This window comes from Schistocerca nitens, chromosome 12 (genome assembly GCF_023898315.1).
Source record: "Schistocerca nitens isolate TAMUIC-IGC-003100 chromosome 12, iqSchNite1.1, whole genome shotgun sequence".
Classification (NCBI taxonomy): Eukaryota; Metazoa; Arthropoda; class Insecta; order Orthoptera; family Acrididae; genus Schistocerca; species Schistocerca nitens.
The window spans coordinates 132,629,505-132,651,487 of record NC_064625.1 but is presented as its reverse complement, the minus strand read 5'-3'; the positions used below and the strand labels follow the sequence as shown (position 1 = coordinate 132,651,487).

General features: G+C 42.9%; 1 protein-coding gene across 1 annotated transcript in view; it reads right to left on the bottom strand.

Annotated features, from left to right (window-relative positions):
* Positions 1-20,004, bottom strand: part of LOC126214958 (constitutive coactivator of peroxisome proliferator-activated receptor gamma-like) — a 30,153-nt gene extending 10,149 nt beyond the window's left edge. Inside the window, exon 1 of the mRNA XM_049941593.1 lies at positions 19,922-20,004. The gene's annotated coding sequence lies outside the window, so the exon portion shown is untranslated. The remainder of the gene's footprint in view (positions 1-19,921) is intronic.
* Between the last annotated feature and the right edge of the window lie 1,979 nt (positions 20,005-21,983).

The window sequence follows — 21,983 nt, the reverse complement described above, 5'->3', positions numbered from 1 at the left end:
GTTTCTGTTATCGGATTAATAATGATGCTTATATCATCAGCAAACAGTGTCAGTTGATTCCTGTTACAGATAGGAAGGGATGTCGTTCACATACATCAAGAACAGAAGGGGACCCATGATTGAACCCTGTGGAGCACCTAATGTAATTTCACCTGAGTCAGATGAAGTCGCAAACTTATTTAAATCACTTGACCCGTATCAGGAAACTTTTTGTTTCCTGTTCTGTAGGTACGACTTTAACCACGCATGTGCTATTCCATTTATAACGTAGAACTGTAATTTCTGTAACAGAATGTCATGGTTCACACAGTCAAATGCTTTGGAAAAGTCACAGAAAATTCCTATTGGTGACATTTTACTATTTAAAGACTCTGACACTCAAATCACAGCAAACTATTAAGGAAATTTCAGTCACGGAAATGTTGAAGAAAGCAAACTGTATCTCAAAATACTCCAATTGTGGAAAGCGACATTCTTAGACAGCCTCCTGATAAGATAAACCACTGTAGAAAGCCATGACGGGAAATATGAGTAATGACAAACCGCTGATAACACGAGATAAAATGCAGTAAGGGCCGCATAACATCCGTTTCGCAAGGAGCGCATTTTCATGAAGCGCAGGCCTGCAGCACATCTGCCATTAGTCACTTGCTGGTATCTTAAAGTCGACGCACGCATCGAATTATCTCGTCACGCGATGCATGTTTGTCAGACGCGAATGTGTAGCACTGTCTTCCGGTGACGCTTAAGACCGTGATCGGTGGCGACCAGTCGGAACACGAGGCGTTTGAGCAGCACACATCGGTGTAAATTGTGCGATGCATGTACAACGCACCGAGCGAGGTGGAGCAGCGGTTAGCGCACTGGAATCGCATTCCGGAGGACGACGGTTCAATCACGGGTCCGGCAACCCTGATTCAGGTTTTCCGTCATCCCTACATCGCTCCAGGTAAATGCTGGGATGGTTCCTTTGAAAGGGCACGGTCGACATCCTTCAATAATCCTATGAGACCGATGACCTCGCTGTTTGGTCTCCTCCCCCAAACAACCCAACCCCAACACTTTCCATACGAAAGAGTCATAAACACAAAGTCATCCCTATTTTCAATTGCTATCGATATGGGGATCTGGTGCGCTGTAAAATACAGACAGCGAAAGGCTATTTACAATTTGTACAGAAAGCAGATGGCAGTTATACGAGTCGAGGGGTATGAAAGGGTAGCAGTGGTTCGGAAGGGAGTGAGACAGGGTTGTAGTCTCTCCCCGATGTTATTCAATCTGTATATTGAGCAAGCAGTGAAGGAAACAAAAGAAAAATTCTGAGTAGGTATTAAAATCCATGGAGAAGAAATAAAATATTTGAGGTTCGCCGATGACATTGTAATTCTGTCAGAGGCAGCAAAGGATTTGGAAGAATAGTTGAACGGAATGGATAGTGTCTTGAAAGGAGGATATAAGATGAACATCGGCAAAAGCAAAACGAGGATAATGGAATGTAGTCGAAAAAAAATGGTTCAAATGGTTCTGAGCACGATGCGACTTAACTTCTGAGGTCATCAGTCGCCTAGAACTTAGAACTAATTAAACCTAACTAACCTAAGGACATCACACACATCCATGCCCGAGGCAGGAGTCGAACCTGCGACCGTAGCGGTCACGCGAATGTAGTCGAATTAAGTCGGGTGATGCTGAGGGAATTAGATTAGGAAATGAGACAATTAAAGTAGTAAAGGAGTTCTGCTATTTGGGGAGCAAAATAACTGATGATGGTCGAAGTAGAGAGGATATAAAATGTAGACTGGCAATGGCAAGGAAAGCGTTTCTGAAGAATAGAAATTTGTTAACATTGAGTATAGATTTAAGTGTCAGGAAGTCATTTTTGTAAGTATTTGTATGGAGTGTAGCCATGTATGGAAGTGAAACATGGACGTTAAATAGATTGGACAAGAAGAGAATAGAAGCTTTTGAAATGTGGTGCTACAGAAGAATGCAGAAGATTGGATGGGTAGATCACACAACTAATGAGGAGGTATTGAATAGAATTGGGGAGAAGAGGAGTTTGTGGCACAAACTGACAAGAAGAAGGGACCGGTTGGTAGGACATGTTCTGAGGCATCAGGGGATCACAAATACACTAAGCAGATTCAGAAGGATGTAGGTTGTAGTAAGTACTGGGAGATGAAGAAGCTTGCACAGGACAGAGTAGCATGGAGAGCTGCATCAAACCAGTCTCAGGACTGAAGACCACAACACACAACACCGATATGAGGATCTGGTGCGCTAATGAGGGTCTTTTTTCATCCGCAAGTAGACAACATTCCACCAGAACTACTGACAGCCTTGGAAGTGCCAGCCATGACAAAACTCTACCATCTGATGAGCAAGATGTATGAGACAGGCGAAATACCCTCACACGTCAAGAAGAATACAATAATTCAAATTCCAAAGGAAGCAGGTGTCGACAGATGTGAAAATTACTGAACTATCAGCTTAATAAGTCACAGCTGCAAAATACTAACGCGAATTCTTTACAGACGAATGGAAAAACTGGTAGAAGCCGACCTCGGGAAAGATCAGTTCGGATTCCGTAGAAATGTTGGAACACGTGAGGCAATGCTGACCTTACGACTTATCTTAGAAGAAAGATTAAAGAAAGGAAACCCCACGTTTCTAGCATTTGTAGACTTATAGAAAACTTTAGACAATGTTGACTGGAATACTCTCTTTCAAATTCTAAAGGTGGCAGGGATAAAATACAGGGAGCGAGAGGCTATTTACAATTTGAACAGAAACCAGATGGCGGTTATAAGAGTCGAGGGGCACGAAAGGGAAGCAGTGGTTGGGAAGGGAGTGAGACAGGGTTGTAGCCTCTCCTCGGTGTTATTCAATCTGTATATTGAACAAGCAGTAAAGGAAACAAAAGAAAAATTCAGAGTACGTATTAAAATCCATGGAGAAGAAATAAAAACTTTTGAGGTTCGCCGGTGACATTGTAATTCTGTCAGAGACGGCAAAGGACTTAGAACTGCAGTTGAACGGAATGGACAGTGTCTTGAAAGGCGGATGTAAGATGAACATCAACAAAAGCAAAACGAGGATAATGGAATGTAATCGAATTAAGTCGGGTGATGCTGAGGGAATTAGATTAGGAAATGAGACACTTATAGTAGTAAAGGAGTTCTGCTATTTGGGGAGCAAAATAACTGATGATGGTCGAAGTAGAGAGGATATAAAATGTAGACTAGCAATGGCAAGGAATGCGTTTCTGAAGAAGAAAAATTTGTTAACATCGAGTATAGATTTAAGTGTCAGGAAGTCGTTTCTGAAAGTATTTTTTATGGAGTGTAACCATGTATGGAAGTGAAAGGTGGACGATAAATAGTTCGGACAAGAAGTGAATAGAAGCTTTCGAAATGTGGTGTTACAGAAGAATGCTTAAGATTAGATGGGTAGATCACACAACTAATGAGGAGGTATTGAATAGAATTGGGGAGAAGAGGAGTTTGTGGCACAGCCTGACAAGAAGAAAGGACCGGTTGGTAGGACATGTTCTGAGGCATCAGGGGATCACAAATTTGGCGTTGGAGGGCAGCGTGGAGGGCAAAAATCGTAGAGGGAGGCCAAGAGATGAACACACTAAGCAGATTCAGAAGGATGTAGGTTGCAGTAGGTACTGAGATAGGAAAAAGCTTGCACAGGATAGAGTAGCATGGAGAGCTGCATCAAACCAGTCTCAGGACTGAAGACCACAACAGCAACAAAAGTAGAAACTTGCAGCACCTGTGAACAGTTGACGTTTGAGATGAAGTCAAAAACCCTCAATGAGATAGCAATTAGCAGTAGCTGAGAAAATTGTCCATATCCGAAGATCTAAGAAGTTTTATGATGATCTGCACGATGGGAAAAGACAGTCTGAGCCTAATCCTAGAACTACTGCTTATGTTTCGACTACACCCAAAATGTTCAACTTCCTCGTGTCCCTACAGTCTGGCACCGCGCGTCCACTACCGTCCCTGGTTCGAGTCCTGCCTCGGGCGTGGATGTGTGTGATGTCCTTAGGTTAGTTAGGACTAAGTAGTTCTAAATTCTAGGGGACTGATGACCTCAGAAGTTAAGTCCCATAGTGCTCAAAGCCATTTGAACCATTTTCCTTGTGTCCAGGTGCCAGAGCTGTTCTACTTGCACCAGTGGAATGGAAATGAGCGTTTGGCGTCATTGGCGGGGACTCCCTTTGCGGGACAGGTCCGGCCGCCTTGGTGCAGGTCTTATTACAGCGTGTAAACTTTTAGATGGCAGACCTCTCCTAGTCCTGAATCGGTAGAGTCGGTAAACGTCGGGAGGCTTCGGTAGGCACGCAGTATCGACTGCTGCCAACATTACGTAGCTGACTGTTGTGGTGGTGGTGGTGGTTAGTGTTTAACGTCCCGTCGACAACGAGGTCATTAGAGACCGAGCGCAAGCTCGGGTTAGGGAAGGATTGGGAAGGAAATCGGCCGTGCCCTTTCAAAGGAACCATCTCGGCATTTGCCTGAAACGATTTAGGGAAATCACGGAAAACCTAAATCAGGATGGCCGGAGACGGGATTGAACCGTCGTCCTCCCGAATGCGAGTCCAGTGTGCTAACCACTGCGCCACCTCGCTCGGTGCTGACTGTTGTACAAGGTAGCCATTGTCGTCTGCTTCGTTATTGTTTTGCGCTGTACTGTTCTGCGTGTTTTTATTGTACAGTTGTGCTAAACATTATCAAAATGAGTGAAGAGGCAGTTGCTGGCCCATCTCGGGAGTCGCCAACAACCCCTACCGGTAGGCCTACGGTTAGAAGGATACCAGTATTACGTAGCGATGCTCGCAAAATTATCGGATGAATAGTTTGTGAGCGCATAGTAGACAAACATACATACATTTATATATATATATATATATATATATATATATATATATATATATATATATATTAATGTACATGACGATTTCAGTTTCGTTTACGAACAACAGTTAAAGCAAGTTTTACTTCCAAGCCTTTTCGTCTGCTTTCGTGTAAGCATGACGCGCAATTTGTAGTGCGAGCACTGCAACTGGACTCGTAGGCGTGCCTTGTCCCCCAAACAGCTCCACTCCCCTCGTCAGCCAATGCTTGCTTCCTCCTCTCCCCGCACTCCCCTCGCAACTCAGCGTTTTACAGTTAACACACTGTACATTCGACGCCACACTGGGCGACCTGCGCGCCGGATGGGGATGAAATGATAATGAAGACAACACAACACCATGTCCCTGAGCGAACAAAAATCTCCGACCCAGCCGGGAATCGAACCCAGGCCCGTTGGACGACAATCTGACCACTTTTTTTATTTTTTCATTTTGTTCGGTTGTTGTGTTTGGTCGTTGCGGACGTCACACGACATGCGTTAGAGTTCGTTTTGTTGATCCTTCCACCCAGTTTTTTTTTTTATTACAGAGGCCAACCGGCTCTCTGACCGAACACGCTGAGCTACCGTGCCGGCAGGACCACTCAGCTATCGGGGCCCGACAGTTGCACCAGTTGCCGGCCGTTCTGGCCGAGTGGTTCTAGGCGCCACAGTCTGGAACCGCGCGACCGCTACGGTCGCACGTTCGAATCCTGCCTCGGGCATGGATGTGTGTGATGTCCTTAGGTTTAAGCAGTTCTAAGTTCTAGGGGACTGATGACCTCAGATGTTAAGTCCCATAGTGCTCAGAGCCATTTGAACCATTTGAAGTTGCACCAGTTGACTGTTGCAGTATTTTGTATACACCGTCTACATACAGGGTCATCTGTTTTTTTATCTCTTATCCCTAAGGGAATGCGAAGAAAGGACCCGATGAAGTTTGCACCTTCCTATTAAGCTACATCAATGAATATGTAGCCCAGGATGTGGAAAACATACTTCTGTTTTCCGATAACTTCCCCGGCCAGAACACACACAACAACACAATGATGCGCCTACATTTAGCTCTTGTGGAGGTAGACAGGTTTGAAAAGCTTGAACATTTTTATCCTATCCACGATCATTCATTCCTGCCATGTTATTGGGTACTTGGGGTAATAAAGAGAGCCCTCAAGAAAGCAGAGAGAATGTGCGCAACCCATGAATCAATGGAGCTTATAGTAACTGCAAACTGTAGTTTCATCGTGCATTTGGTGGATGGCGATGAAACAGTACACTTCAAAAAGTGGTGGCCATCAGTTTATAAGAAGACTTGCTTTTCTACTGAAACGTCGAAATGAGATATTCCAAGGGCTGACTAGTTACTACTAAATATTTCAGAGGTTTATCATTCCCGTTATAAATCATCAATTCCAGGAGTTCTGGAAGCAGTGGAATTTATTAATGGTCTTCGGAAAGCTAACTCGTTCTTGAAGTTTGACCAAAGGAAGAAACCACAGTTGCCAGATGAAAAGTGTTACAATAATAAGAAAGACCTAGTGAGGTGAATAAAATGAAAGACATCAAACAGTGTGTACGATTTATTCCTGACAGTGAAAGTGTCTCATCCGTCTGGAATGAAATAGTAACTTGGCCTACAGAAAATATGCAAGAAACAATGGGTGGACTTCTCTACTGTAAGCATTGAATACTATTTTGTTTTGTTACTTGTTTTTCATTTTTCAAACAGTGTTAATTAGCGAAAGCTTTCAAATATGTCGTATCACAGCTCCGAGACAAACATAAGAACAGTTTACTGTATTCTAAATAAAAATAGTTAATTTGTTTTTATATTTTTTGAATTATTTTATCATCAAATTCATTGCTTATAAAAACAACCTAAATGCAGAGCATAAACAGTTTTTTGTAATGCAAACGGGTTAGCATGTAGGTGCGAGATGTTGACAATAAACCTGTTGAGTGCTACTTGATCTTCAGCTTAAGTTTCACCTTATTCTAATAATTTATGTAGTAACTTCCTGGCAGATTAAAACTGTGTGCCCGACCGAGACTCGAACTCGGGACCTTTCCCTTTCGCGTGTAAGTGCTCTACCATCTGAGCTACTGAAGCACGACTCACGGCCGATACTCACAGCTTTACTTCTGCCAGTATCTCGTCTCCTACCTTCCAAACTTTCATGTCAGCGCACACTCCGCTGCAGAGTGAAAATCTCATTCTGGAAATTTATGTAGTACTTATATCGTTTTTCTCAGATTCTTTAAAAATAGGTGAATGTGACTTGGGGTTGTATTTTGTAACCAGCGATTCAGCTGTTTGTTACAGACACGATAAAGTAAGGGAAATCAGAGCTCGTAGGGAAAAATATAGGTGTTCATTCTTTCTGCGCACAATACGAGATTGGGATAATAAAGGATTGTGAAGGTGGCTCGATGAACCCTCTGCCAGGCACTTAACTGTGATTTGCAGAGTACCCATATAGATGTAGATGTAGATGACAGTGCGCCTGCAGGGACATATCCCTTGCACGCTCGTCGTGAGGCCCACATTCCCAACATGTCCACACCACTACATTCGTAATGCGCCTAATAGAAGTCTGCCCATCACATTCATTACTCGTGGCAGATTAATCTACATCTATTATGCGCACTACGAATGTAGTGGTGTGGAGATTAAGTTGGGAATGTGGGTCTCACAGGGAGTGTGCAAGGGATAAGTCCCACGGCCTTGATACGCCTCGGCATTGAGTCAAGCAGAGCTTGGATGGCGTGTATAGATACAGCTGCCCATGCATCTTCAACACGATACCACAGTTCATCAAGAATAGTGACTGGCGTATTGTGACGAGCCAGTTGCTCGGCCACCATTGACCAGACGTTTTCAATTGGTGAGATATCTGGCGAATGTGCTGGCTAGGGCAGCAGTCGAACAACGTCCACTGTTCAAAGTGCCGTCAATGCGGACAAGAGGTGACCGAGACGTGTAACCAATGACACCCCATACCATCCCATCAGCTGATACGCCAGTATGGCGCTGACGAATACACGCTTCCAATGTGCGTTCACCGCGATGTCGCCAAACACGGATGCGACCATCATGATGCTGTAAACAGAACCTGGATTCATCCGAAAAAATGACGTTTTGCCATTCGTGCACTCAGATTCGTCGTTGAGTACACCATCGCAGGCGCTCCTGTCTGTGATGCAGCGTCAAGGGTAACCGCAGCCGTGGTTTCCGAGCTGATAGTCCATGCTGCTGCAAACGTCGTCGAACTGTTCGTGCAGGGATCGAGACGTGGCTGCGCGATCCGTTACAGCCATGCGGATAAGATGCCTGTCATCTCGACCGCTAGTGATACAAGGCCGTTGGGATGCAGCACGGCGTTCCGTATTACCCTCCTGAACCCACCTATTCCATATTCTGCTAACAGTCATTGGATCTCGACCAACGCGACCAGCAATGTCGCGATACGATAAAACGCAATCGCGATAGGCTACAATCCGACCTTTATCAAAGTCGGAAACGTGATGGTACGCATTTTTCCTCCTTACACGAGGCATCACACCAACGTTTCACCAGGCAACGCCGGTCAACTGCTGTTTGTGCATGACAAATCGGTTCGAAACTTTCCTCAAGTCAGCACGTTGTAGGTGTCGCCACCGGCGCCAACCTTGTGTGAATGCTCTGAAAATCTAATCATTTGCATATCACAGCATCATCTTCCTGTTGGTTAAATTTAGCGCCTGTAGCACGTCGTATTCGTGGTGTAGAAATTTTAATCGCCAGTAGCGTAGAATAAAATTTAAAAAAAAGAAAAAAAGAAAAGATGGATACAGCGTCTGCTTTGTAAGCATGAGATCCCGGGTTCGAGTCCCGAGTCCTCGTTGATGTATATCAACCCCTGTTTGCAGATAGGGTGTTGATTTAATTATCATCTCATTAAATGACTTAGATATTCAAACGGAATAAAAAAAAAAACTTATATCGGCCGGGTTTCGAACCGCCGCCCACCTGTTCACACTGTTTAACGAAAAGCACTACCGATTACGATACAAGGGTAGGTCGAAAATGTGAGCCGCGCGGGATTAGCCGAGCGGTCTCAGGCGCTGCAGTCATGAACTGTGCGGCTGGTCCCAGCGGAGGTTCGAGTCCTCCCTCGTGCATGGGTACGTCTGTTTGTCCTTAGGATAATTTTGGTTAAGTAGTGTGTAAGCTCAGGGACTGATGACCTTAGCAGTTAAGTCCCATGGGATGTCACACACATTTCACTTGTAAATGTTTTATATTTATTACGCAATGTTTTCCGAAAAACGTCAAAGCAGATTTTTCTCTGTAATGTTATGAAAAAACGTTAAGAATAACCGGTTTTTAGCGATTAACAATGATCTGCGCGCGAGTTTCACTACCCAGGAGAAAGTAGTGTTATCCTTTTCACGCTACGTATCGGAGCACAAGTAGCCCTTACCGATACTGTTACTGTACACGACTTTTGAAATACAATTATGCAGCTAAAGTATGATTAAGAAAAACGTTCATCGCTGTTAATACAGCAGAATGCTTTAGAGTTTCATTTAGAGCGGCACAGTATTAAGACATATAATACATAAGTTGCGCCTACTTTCAAGTACACCTCCAGTGAACGAGAGATCTCTGCGCTGACAGAAACGAAGCGCGCGCACACTGTAATCTTTCTCAAACGATTTTGCAGAAACTATTTAGTATAAATATTCCATTTTTACCTTGCTTGTGGCGTTATATGTCAGCCTCGTGGCGAAGTGTCCGTCATCTCGCTAATTGTCATACTTACTGTGGTATACACATTTTAGTAAGACGCTACGCAAAAACTCGAAACGTTTGCAATGGAAAATGGGGGTCGCTATGATTTTGCGTTTGGTGCGTAATACACCATATGTTGCTGCGTATGAAATTTAGCTAACACGTTGAATTTTTGCTTACACTTGGGAAGGGGTCTCTATCTGCCTCTGATCTCGAGAAAATGGATCCTATGTAGCGCGCTCTCTTTCCGATCTCACGCCCTCGACAATGAAATTAACATCTCTCATATCTCCTACACCGCTCGAGACATCGAAACGAAAGTTTGGCGCATGATAGCACACACGGAGGAGAGTGTTTTGCCAATTCTTAAACACACGGTACTTTCTTATCTATGACGATATATCAGTACTTATACTTCCCGTTTTATTTTTTTCACTCCAGTGACTGTAATTTTTTAAGAGTTATCGACAGGTAGCGAAACAAGAGTTACCTAGTATGAAAATAAACTTGAAATTTCTTCTTTTATGTTACTGCAAACCGACTCTATGAGGTTTTCCGTAAGCTATTGAGCTCTGTGTTTGCCAATTACTTGTTTAATGAGGCACTCCGTTTCGGAATTGTGTAGTAATAGCTGAGTACGTGCAAATTATAGTGTGTTTTGGCAAAGGAAGAACAATTAAACCTGCCAACAAGAGGTATTTGGCTGTTACTCATAAATGGTGATGCTTCTTCGAATGAGAAAAGGGTAACAATTCACACAAAAATAAATTGCCAGTTCTGTTGGAGTTTTGGTTGAATCCCCGTAACCCACCGTATTTTTAACACTGAGCGAATGGACTGAAAAGTTAGCAAAGGATTTTGTTGCTTCTCTTGATCTGAGCAGTATTAAAATAACGATGAGCGTTCCTTCAGGCGGAATGATAGGCACATGCCAGATGCTGGTTACTTACCTACGGCTTGCCAAACTCACAATGTGTGAACGCGAATAAAATAGTTGCTACTGAGAAAAATAAACAATTGATCTGTCGCACAACACAATGGTCAGTGTATTGTCAGCAGCGGAGGATAACGCGCGCGACAGGAATGCACAAGCTAGGCATGTGTGCCTTGTGAGATGGAGTTCGACAAACATTGTCATGAAAGGAGATCTGCCTTCTTCAGCAGTACATTTGAACAAATTAAATATACCTAATCATAACACTCTTTTAGGATATTCCAACTTTCGTAATAATACCGACCATTTTCTTCATTTGTGTAGCCTGTTGTATAATTAGTTTATTAATATTGATAATGTGCATGCAACAATTTAAATGCTTTTTCACATCACGGCGAGGCGATTAAAGCATTGTTATTTCTGACTGCTTTTCTACTGTTTCTAGCTTGCAGTGGAAATGTGATGTTCACATGCATGTAGTATAGTGTGTCGTATTACATTGCTACATACATATCCAAGTAATCACAGTGAGACTTCTATACTTCAGATCTTGGACGCTTTTTACCACAAGCACAAAGGGATCACACCTGTGGAGATTATCCCTTTCTAAATTTTTGTAGCAGATCGTATATATACCCTAGCATACTAGGCAGCGAGAAGATAACTTTGTTTGACTTTCCTACCTTGATTCTTAATCACATGATTATATAATATACCTTGATTCGTTATTCACTACCCTCTGTCCCTTCGTGCTATCTCAAAACATCGCAGAGGCATATGATACCATTCCAGTGGCCAATGGCTCACATGTTAGTGAAGTATGCATTTTTCTTGACAGAAGAAAAACAAAACAAAACTATACCGATCTAAATAACAGAAAAGTATAATGTACTAACGAAGAAAGCTGGAGCGTTTAAATGACGAAAAACGAAACACTACAACAGGCGAAATACCCTCAGGCTTCAAGAAAAATGTAATAATTCCAATCCCAAAGAAAGGAGGTGTTGACAGTTGCGAAAATTACCGAACTATCAGTTTAATAAGTCACTTCTGCAAAATACTAACGCGAATTCTTTACAGACGAATGGAAAAACTGGTAGAAGCCGACCTCGGGGAAGATCAGTTTGGATTCCGTAGAAATGTTGGAACACGTGAGGCAATGCTGACCTTACGCCTTATCTTAGAAGAAAGATTAAGAAAAGGAAAACCTACGTTTCTAGCATTTGTAGACTTAGAGAAAGCTTTTGACAATGTTAACTGGAATACTGTGTTTCAAATTCTGAAGGTGGTAGGGATAAAATACAGGGAGCGAAAGGCTATTTACAACTTGTACAGAAACAAGATGGCAGTTATAAGAGTTGATGGGCATGAAAGGGAAGCAGTGGTTGGGAAGGGAGTGAGACAGTGTTCTAGCCTCTCCCCGATGTTATTCAATCTGTATATGGAGCAAGCAGTAAAGGAAACAAAAGAAAAATTGGAGTAGGTATTAAAATCCATGGAGAAGAAATAAAAACTTTGAGGTTCGCCGATGACATTGTAATTCTGTCAGAGACAGCAAAGGACTTGGAAGAGCTGTTGAACGGAGTGGACAGTGTCTTGAAAGGAGAATATAAGATGAACATCAACAAAAGCAAAACGAGGATAATGGAACGTAGTCGAATTAAGTTGGATAATGCTGAGGGAATTAGATTAGGAAATGAGACACTTAAAGTAGTAAAGGAGTTTTGCTATTTGGGGAGTAAAATAACTGATGATGGTCGAAGTAGAGATGATATAAAATGTAGACTGGCAATGGCAAGGAAAGCGTTTCTGAAGAAGAGAAATTTGTTAACATCGAGTATAGATTTAAGTGTCAGGAAGTCGTTTCTGAAAGTATTTGTATGGAGTGTAGCCATGTATGGAAGTGAAACATGCACGATAACCAGTTTCTACAAGAAGAGAATAGAAGCTTTCGAAATGTGGTGCTACAGAAGAATGCTGAAGATAAGGTGGGTAGATCACGTAACTAATGAGGAGGTATTGAATAGGATTGGGGAGAAGAGAAGTTTGTGGCACAACCTGACTAGAAGAAGGGATCGGTTGGTAGGACAGGTTTTGAGGCATCAAGGGATCACAAATTTAGCATTGGAGGGCAGCGTGGAGGGTAAAAATCGTAGAGAGAGACCACGAGATGAATAAACCAAGCAGATTCAGAAGGATGTAGGTTGCAGTAAGTACTGGGAGATGAAGAAGCTTGCACAGAATAGAGTAGCATGGAGAGCTGCATCAAACCAGTCTCAGGACTGAAGACCACAACAACAACAACCCAAAGGCAATGAAATTTAGTACACATTGAGGCAAAATTTATCGTAAGGGCAATACTACCACTGCTCATATGCGCCGTTCAGATGTGAGCATATGTCTGGGCTGCTTTTCCGCTCCCCACCTTAAATTTTCCACGGTGCTAGCGAGGCACGTGCGACGAGCGACGCGAGAAACTGTGCCTCAGCCACAACGCCGCGCGACCTGGCGCAGGCGCGTGTCGCGTCCCAGTCGCGTCGCGTCGCAATTTGCGCGGTCTTATTTCAACCTGTGAAGTTACAAAAACGCGTGCTGCGATGCGTCGCACCACACGCGCTATGTCTACATCTACATCTACATCCATACTCCGCAAGCCACCTGACGGTGTGTGGCGGAGGGTACCTTGAGTACCTCTATCGGTTCTCCCTTCTATTCGAGTCTCGTATTGTTCGTGAAAAGATGGATTGTCGGTATGCTTCTGTGTGGGCTCTAATCTCTCTGATTTTATCCTCATGGTCTCTTCGCGAGATATACGTAGGAGGGAGCAATATACTGCTTGACTCCTCGGTGAGGGTATGTTCTCGAAACTTCAACAAAAGCCCGTACCGAGCTACTGAGCGTCTCTCCTGCAGAGTCTTCCACTGGAGTTTATCTATCATCTCCGTAACGTTTTCGCGATTACTAAATGATCCTGTAACGAAGCGCGCTGCTCTCCGTTGGATCTTCTCTATCTCTTCTATCAACCCTATCTGGTACGGATCCCACACTGCTGAGCAGTATTCAAGCAGTGGACGAACAAGTGTACTGTAACCTACTTCCTTTGTTTTCGGACTGCATTCTTCCAATGAATCTCAGTCTGGCATCTGCTTTACCGACGATTAATTTTATATGATCATTCCATTTTAAATCACTCCTAACGCGTACTCCCAGATAATTTATGGAATTAACTGCTTCCAGTTGCTGACCTGCTATTTTGTAGCTAAATGATAAGGGATCTTTCTTTCTATGTATTCGCAGCACATTACGCTTGTCTACAGTGAGATTCAATTGCCATTCCCTGCACCATGCGTCAATTCGCTGCAGATCCTCCTGCTTTTCAGTACAATTTTCCATTGTTACAACCTCTCAATATACCACAGCATCATCCGCGAAAAGCCTCAGTGAACTTCCGATGTCATCCAGAAGGTCATTTATGTATATAGTGAACAGCAACGGTCCTACGACACTCCCCTGCGGTACACCTGCAATCACTCTTACTTCGGAAGACTTCTCTCCATTGAGAATGACATGCTGCGTTCTGTTATCTAAGAGCTCTTCAATCGTATCAGACAATTGGTATGATAGTCCATATGCTCTTACTTTGTTCATTAAACGACTGTGGGGAACTGTATCGAACGCCCTGCGGAAGTCAAGAAGCACGGCATCTACCTGGGAACCCGTGTCTATGGCCCTCTGAGTCTCGTGGACGAATAGCGCGAGCTGGGTTTCACACGATCGTCTTTTTCGAAATCCATGCTGATTCCTACAGAGTAGATTTCTAGTTTCCAGAAAAGTCATTATACTCGAACATAAAACGTGTTCCAAAATTCTAGCCCGCATCTCGTGGTCGTGCGGTAGCGTTCTCGCTTCCCACGCCCGGGTTCCCGGGTTCGATTCCCGGCGGGGTCAGGGATTTTCTCTGCCTCGTGATGGCTGGGTATTGTGTGTGATGTCCTTAGGTTAGTTAGGTTTAAGTAGTTCTAAGTTCTAGGGGACTGATGACCATAGATGTTAAGTCCCATAGTGCTCAGACCCATCTGAACCATTTTTGAACCAAAATTCTACAACTGATCGACGTTAGAGATATAGGTCTATAGTTCTGCACATCTGTTCGACGTCCCTTCTTGAAAACGGGGATGACCTGTGCTCTTTTCCAATCCTTTGGAACGCTACGCTATTCTAGAGACCAACGGTACACCGCTGCAAGAAGGGGGGCAAGTTCCTTCGCGTACTCTGTGTAAAATCGAACTGGTATCCCATCAGGCCCAGAGGCCTTTCCTCTTTTGAGCGATTTTAATTGTTTCTGTATCCCTCTGTCGTCTATTTCGATATCTACCATTTTGTCGTCTGTGTGACAATCTAGAGAAGGAACTACAGTGCAGCCTTCCTCTGTGAAACAGCTTTGGAAAAAGACATTTAGTATTTCGGCCTTTAGTCTGTCGTCCTCTGTTTCAGTACCATTTTGGTCACAAGAGTGTCTGGACATTTTGTTTTGATCCACCTACCGCTTTGACATAAGAACAAAATTTCATAGGATTTTCTGCCAAGTCAGTACATAGAACTTTACTTTCGAATTCATTGAACGCCCCTCGCATTGCCCTCCTCACACTACATTTCGCTTCGCGTGATTTTTGTTTGTCTGCAACGCTTTGGCTATGTTTATGTTTGCTGTGAATTTCCCTTCGCTTCCGCAGCAGTTTTCTAACTCGGTTGTTGTACCACGGTGGCTCTTTTCCATCTCTTACGATCTTGCTTGGCACATACTCATCTAACGCATATTGTACGATGGTTTTGAACTTTGTCCACTGATCCTGAACACTATCTGTACTTGAGACAAAACTTTTGTGTTGAGCCACCAACTACTCTGAATTTTTTTAATATTTCTATTTACGGCTGAAATCATCGATGCAGTAACAGCTTTATGATCGCTGATTCCCTGTTCTGCGTTAACTGTTTCAAATAGTTCGGGTCTGTTTGTCACCAGAAGGTCTAATATGTTATCGCCACGAGTCGGTTCTCTGTTTAACTGCTCAAGGTAGTTTTCAGATAAAGCACTTAAAAAAATTTCACTGGATTCTTTGTCCCTGCCACCCGTTATGAACGTTTCAGTCTCCCAGTCTATATCCGGCAAATTAAAATCTCCACCCAGAACTATAACATGGTGGGGAAATCTACTCGAAATATTTTCCAAATTATCCTTCAGGTGCTCAGCCACAACAGCTGCTGAGCCAGGGGGCCTATAGAGACATCCAATTACCATGTCTGAGCCTGCTTTAACTGTGACCGTCACCCAAATTATTTCACATTTCGGATCTCCGTCAATTTCCTTCGATACTATTGCACTTCTTATCGCTATAAACACGCCTCCCCCTTCACTGTCCAGCCCGTCTCTGCTGTATACATTCCAATCTGAGTTTAGAATTTCATTACGCGTCTCAATTTGCGGCTAGCCTACGGTTGCTGACCAATCATCAAGTTTATTCTTATGACGAGCGGAGTGAAGCCCTTACCACTCAACTACAAGTTTACGTGAGTTACAAGTTTACGTCGGTGTCATCAGGTGGTAGCATACTGCAGCAGAGTTTTATCTCACGTTCACGTGGCATAAATCCCTGTAGGCATTAGCAAACTCCACAGATATGCCAATTCATTCACTATATAGTAAAATTAGATCGGACATCAGTAAATGTTTATTTTATGGTGGGTGGGGTATATCTATACTGTATCTGAGCATTCATGAATGGATGTCTCACTGGTTTCTCTCATATTCACTTAAATATGGGACGGTGGGTGAGGTGAGGAGGGGGGGGGGGGTCAAAGACGGTGTGGTTTAGGCCTTTTTGGCTCTTAACGAGTAATTTGGATTCTAGTCGAGTGACCGTGTTGGTAAATACGAGGGTAATCCCAAAAGTAAGGTCTCCTATTTTCTTATAAGTACATTGTTGTTGTGGTCTTCAGTCCTGAGACTGGTTTGATGCAGCTCTCCATGCTACTATATCCTGTGCATACAGTAAAGCTGCATGTCCTCGGGAAAAATTACGGCTGTAGTTTCCCCTTGCTTTCAGCCGTTCGCAGTACCAGCACAGCAAGGCCGTTTTGGTTAATGTTACAAGGCCAGATCAGTCAATCATCCAGACTGTTGCCCCTGCAACTACTGAAAAGGCTGCTGCCCCTCTTCAGGAACCAGACGTTTGTCTGGCCTCTCAACAGATACCCCTCCGTTGTGGTTGCACCTACGGTACGGCCATCTGTATCGCTGAGGCACGCAAGCCTCCCCACCAACGGCAAGGTCCATGGTTCATGGGGGGGGGGGGGTATAAGTACATGGACCTGTTTATTTCTACTATGTTTTACATCAGTTTACAGCTTGAACATTTAGCTATTTTTCGACATAATCAGCATTTCTGTCGACCCATTTTTGTAGACGCTGTGGCAATTTTTGCATGACCATGTCATACCAGCCATGCCGTTAAGAAAGCTATAAGCGCTTCTTTCACCTCGTCGTCGGAGCTGAATCGCTGGGACCCCAATTAACCCTGACAGATACTGTGAGACTCTGGAAAATCTCAAACGGGCAATGCACAACCGGAGAAGAGGAATGTTGAGCAAGGGCGTACACACTCTCCATGACAGCGCTCGCCCACACGTCTCTCAGCAAACCGTTGCTCTCCTGCAACAGCTTCAGTGGAACATAATCACCCACCCACCCTACAGTCCTGACTTGGCGCCCAGTGACTATCACCTTTCCCTAGGTTAAAAAAAAACATTTGGCCAGAAAGCGATTCAGCTCCGACGACGAGGTGAAAGAAGAGGTTCATAACTTTCTGAACAGCATGGCGGAGAGCTGGTATGACACGGGCGTACAAAAACTGCCACGGCGTCTACAAAAACGCATCGACAGAAATGGTGATTATGTCGAAAAATAGCTAAATGTTCAAGCTGTAAACTGATGTAAACCATCGTAAAAATAAACAGGTCTATGTACCTATAAAAAAATAGGAGACCTTACTTTTGGGACTACCCTCCTAGTATTACTTGAATTTGATGATTACTGCAGATGGCAGACTGTGTTTGGAGTTGCTCCCTCGGGCATGGGTGTGTGTGTGTTTGTCCTTAGTATAATTTAGGTTACGTAGTGTGTAAGCTTAGGGAATGATGACCTTACCAGTTAGGTGCCATAAGATTTCACACACATTTGAACATTTTTTTTGTTTGGAGTGGGTTGTTTAGTGTGCATGGATAGGCTTCCATACGGAGTGCCAACATGAACTTCGTTGGACCGGTATTAAGGGCTAACACGACGGAAATTACTAGGAAAAGTTGGTCGCAGAGTGTCTCCCAGACCTGACGCGTTGTCTGAGAGAGTGACGAAATCAAATAAGCGTGACTACATGCGAATATTTAACAAAGAAGTGTATAATATGCGTCAGGCGCTATGTGGGTGCATATTCAGCCCGGAAGTTAATTCGTTAACTAATACACGAATTAGGGATCTTGTACATTTTTTTCGAAAAAGAAGAAAGCACGAAAATTCCCACTTACAGAAAAATACGAAACGGAGTGTAGTGAAAGCTTAAACATTTAGTTCTTGCCGTAAACTGTACTTAATTACGTACAAAACAACAAAATTGTACAGAAACAATTCTACCTTTTTTCAGACAAGTTACGCATTTTATTATTATTAATAATATTATTATTATTGACAGGGGCTGAAGGTGTATAAACACCTTCAAAAACTGGTTCAAATCGCTCGAAGCACTATGGGACTTAACATCTGAGGTCATCAGTCCCCTATACTTACAACTACTTAAATCCAACTAACCTAAGTACATGACGTGCATACATGCCCGAGGCGGGATTCGAACCTGCGACCGCAGCGGTAGCAGCGCGATTCCAGACTGAAGCGCCTAGAACCGGTCGGCCACAGCAGCCGGCATAAATACCTTCATAAGCGTAACTCCTGTACAGCAGATGCTAATAATTTCCCACCCTTATATTTACCTGAATTTAAAAATTTGTGAACAGACAAAATGTATATGTACGAATCTACCTCTCGTACAAATTGCAAAGTACACTAGCGTGGATTACAAACTCATATGCTGCTACAGTGCCTAATACGGAAACCAATTTGGAGGACTTGTATTTCCCGTATTGAGTAGAACGGTAGCATGCGCGTGTGACTATGGTTCGTGAAAAGTATGTAGTAACTGATATGTTAATCTTTCCGAGAAAACTGGCGAATAATTTGTCTAATGGCGTGAATGAGCGTGAACATTAACTGTGAATTTGCAAGCATTCTTGATTATTGTTGCGAACAAAAACTCATAAGCATAAAATTTGGACCTTACAGAATGTTTTTGGTTTGGATTACATGTGCAGTATTAAGATGCATTACGAAATCTAAGTAATTTAGAAATCGCTTATCGACATTGCAGTATCCGTTGCTAAAGATAACAAATTCTTATTTTAGAGCCTACCTCATATGAAAATGTTCATCAAGCAATTATCTGTCATATATGTGTAGTAAATTTTTACTAATGCAGTCTTCGAAAACTGGGTTTCACCTATGAAACACGTCAGGCAGTGTGCAAGACATGATCATTAAAAGGTTTCTGGCAGTTTACTAGTATTTAATACTTTTGAGACGGAAAAATCACTCGTTAAGGTCTTCGCTTTCTTGCGGACATACTACTATTTTGCAATCTATGGTTTGTGAAAAATACGCAGTAACTGATATGTTAATCTTTCCGAGACAACTGGCGAAAAATTCGTCAAATTCGTTGTTCCGAAAAAAAAAAACTCGTAAGCACAAAATTTTCACCTTATAGAACGTTTTTCGTTTGAATTGCATGTGCAGTATTAAGATGCACCACGAAATCTGTCTTATGTAATTTAGAAATCCCTTATCGACATTGCAGTATCCCTTGCTAAAGATAACAAATTCTTATTTTAGAGCCTGTCTCATGTGAAAATGTTCATCAAGCAATTTTTTGTCCTATATCTGTAGTAAATTTCTACTAATGCAGTCTTCGAAAACTGGGTTTCACCTCCGAAACACGTCAGACAGTGTGCAAGAAATGATCATTAAAAAGTTGCTGGCAGTTTACTAGTATTTAATAATTTTAAGATGGAAAAGACACTCGTTAAGGTTTTCGCTTTTTTGCGGACGTACTACTATTTTGCAATCTGTTTATCTACTGCAACAGCTAATGAGGAAAGCTCACATGTAATCGCACGTGTTAACATAAAATGAGCTATGTCACGCTTACCTAATACAGAAGCGACTGGTTCCGATTCGTCACCGCGCACTTGTTTGTTGGTTTCCGATATCTGTATGAAACTTCAAGTACTTAGGTACATATAACTTCTTGGAGGTTTACAGCGACAGTGAGGCGTCACCAGGAATCTCTTTCCCCCGGGCAATTGTCGAGCGTTCTCCGCGCTGTCTAAGAGTGAACTGTCTTGTAACAGGAAGTGGTCGCACTGTTGCCACTACATACTGCATATCGCCCACCAGCACATTCGATATCTTCTCTAATAGTCACTTCCTTAGCTTCGATAGTAAACATAACGGAAATTTAAAAGAGCAGTAGATTAGCAAAGAGAATAATGTGTACAGCTCGTCCGCGGTCTCCTCGCGTGCTCTAAACAAGCGAACACGGTTGTGTCGTAGAGCGGACTGGGCGGCGGTTGGCAGCACTGCACGGTGAATTCCCTACCCGCGTCTCCGCCCGTATCACCCACTGTGCAGGCGGCGCAGCAAGACACGCTAGCGGTGACGTCATATTGTCGGCGATACGTGGCCCTCGGCTAACGTCTCGGAAGAAATCAATTAGGGCAGCAGTAGCGATCGACACAATATTTGCAGCTAATGTTAATCCCACTTCTAAACATATTTCGAGAGCGGCCATTACCGTTATTACAAAAATAATGAAAGAAACATATCTTAAAATACAAAAATTTTTATTGTTTCTCAGAATTACTACTGCGATGTCTGTACTTCTCCTGCCGAACAGGCCTTGGAAGACCCAACGGTACCGACCGGCCGCCGTGTCATCCTCACACAGGCGTCTAATGGAGGGGCATGTGGTCAGCACACCGCTCTCGCGGCCGTATGTCAGTTTACGAGACCGGAGCCGCTACTTCTCAGTGAAGTAGCTCCTCAGTTTGCCTCACAAGGGCTGAGTGCACCCCGCTTGGCAGTCCGGATGGTCACCCAGCTAAGTGCTAGCCCAGCTCGACAGCGCTTGACTTCGGTCATCTGACGGGAACCGGTGTTCTCACGGTGACAAGACCGTTGGACGTCTGTTCTAAGGATGGAAAAAAACCACCAGTTAAAATCGATACCGTTTTTCTAGTTCTGAATAACCGGTATTTTTCTGCATTTCTTTTGTCTCTGTTATAACAGTTGTTTTTCATTATTTAGTAATAACAGATTAAAACACCAAAATATCACAATGTTCCTGTTGACATGTGTCGTGGCTTAACGTACGTATGTGCAACGTGCATAACATGCCCCCACCCGGTCTATGAGGCAGTTTTTCGCTATCGGCAACCGTTCTTGAGCAGAATGGCACCAACAATAGCTTGTAAATATTTTTTCAAGTGACGTTGTAATGAAGCACAATGCTTCATTTGCTTTAAAAAATTAAAGGTTTTTTTTCTTGAGGCTACTTTTGTCCTGTTGTTGAATTACAAAAATGCGTAATTTTTTCACCAGGTACGTTTCGCTTTAATGAGGTAAGGCATCATGAGTGGTTCTGTAATTAAGTTATTTACATTTTGATTTGCTTTTAGATCGAAAAACAGTTCTGATTTTACTTACGGAGAATTTTCTGCCGATTTTTCGCTTATTTGGGAAATGCCGTCTGCTAGCACATCGTTGTTTTTCTGCGCTAGACAGAGATAATTTTGGTCTAGTTATTAGAAGTTCTGCAGCATATTTAGTTTTTAATTAGATTATTGTTTGTGTGTAATTGTATTTAATTATGTTTCGGTGTATTTATGTACTGTGTGGGAATAGAGAAGGAATAGCGATGGAAGGACCTTTCTTTTTTTTTGGGAATGAATAGTGTTGCTGAACATATAAAAATTAGACCAAAATTATCAGTGTCTAACACAGAAAAACAAAGTTGTGCAGCGAGAAATCAGCCGAAAAATCACCGTAAGTACAAATCAACCTATTCTTTGCGAACTTTTTTTCGACCTAAAAGCAAATCAAAATGTAAGTAACTTAATTACAGACCACTGATCATGCTTTACCTCAATAAAGCAAAACGCATCTGGTGAAAAAATCACGCATCTTTATAGTTGCAATGACAGAACAAAAAT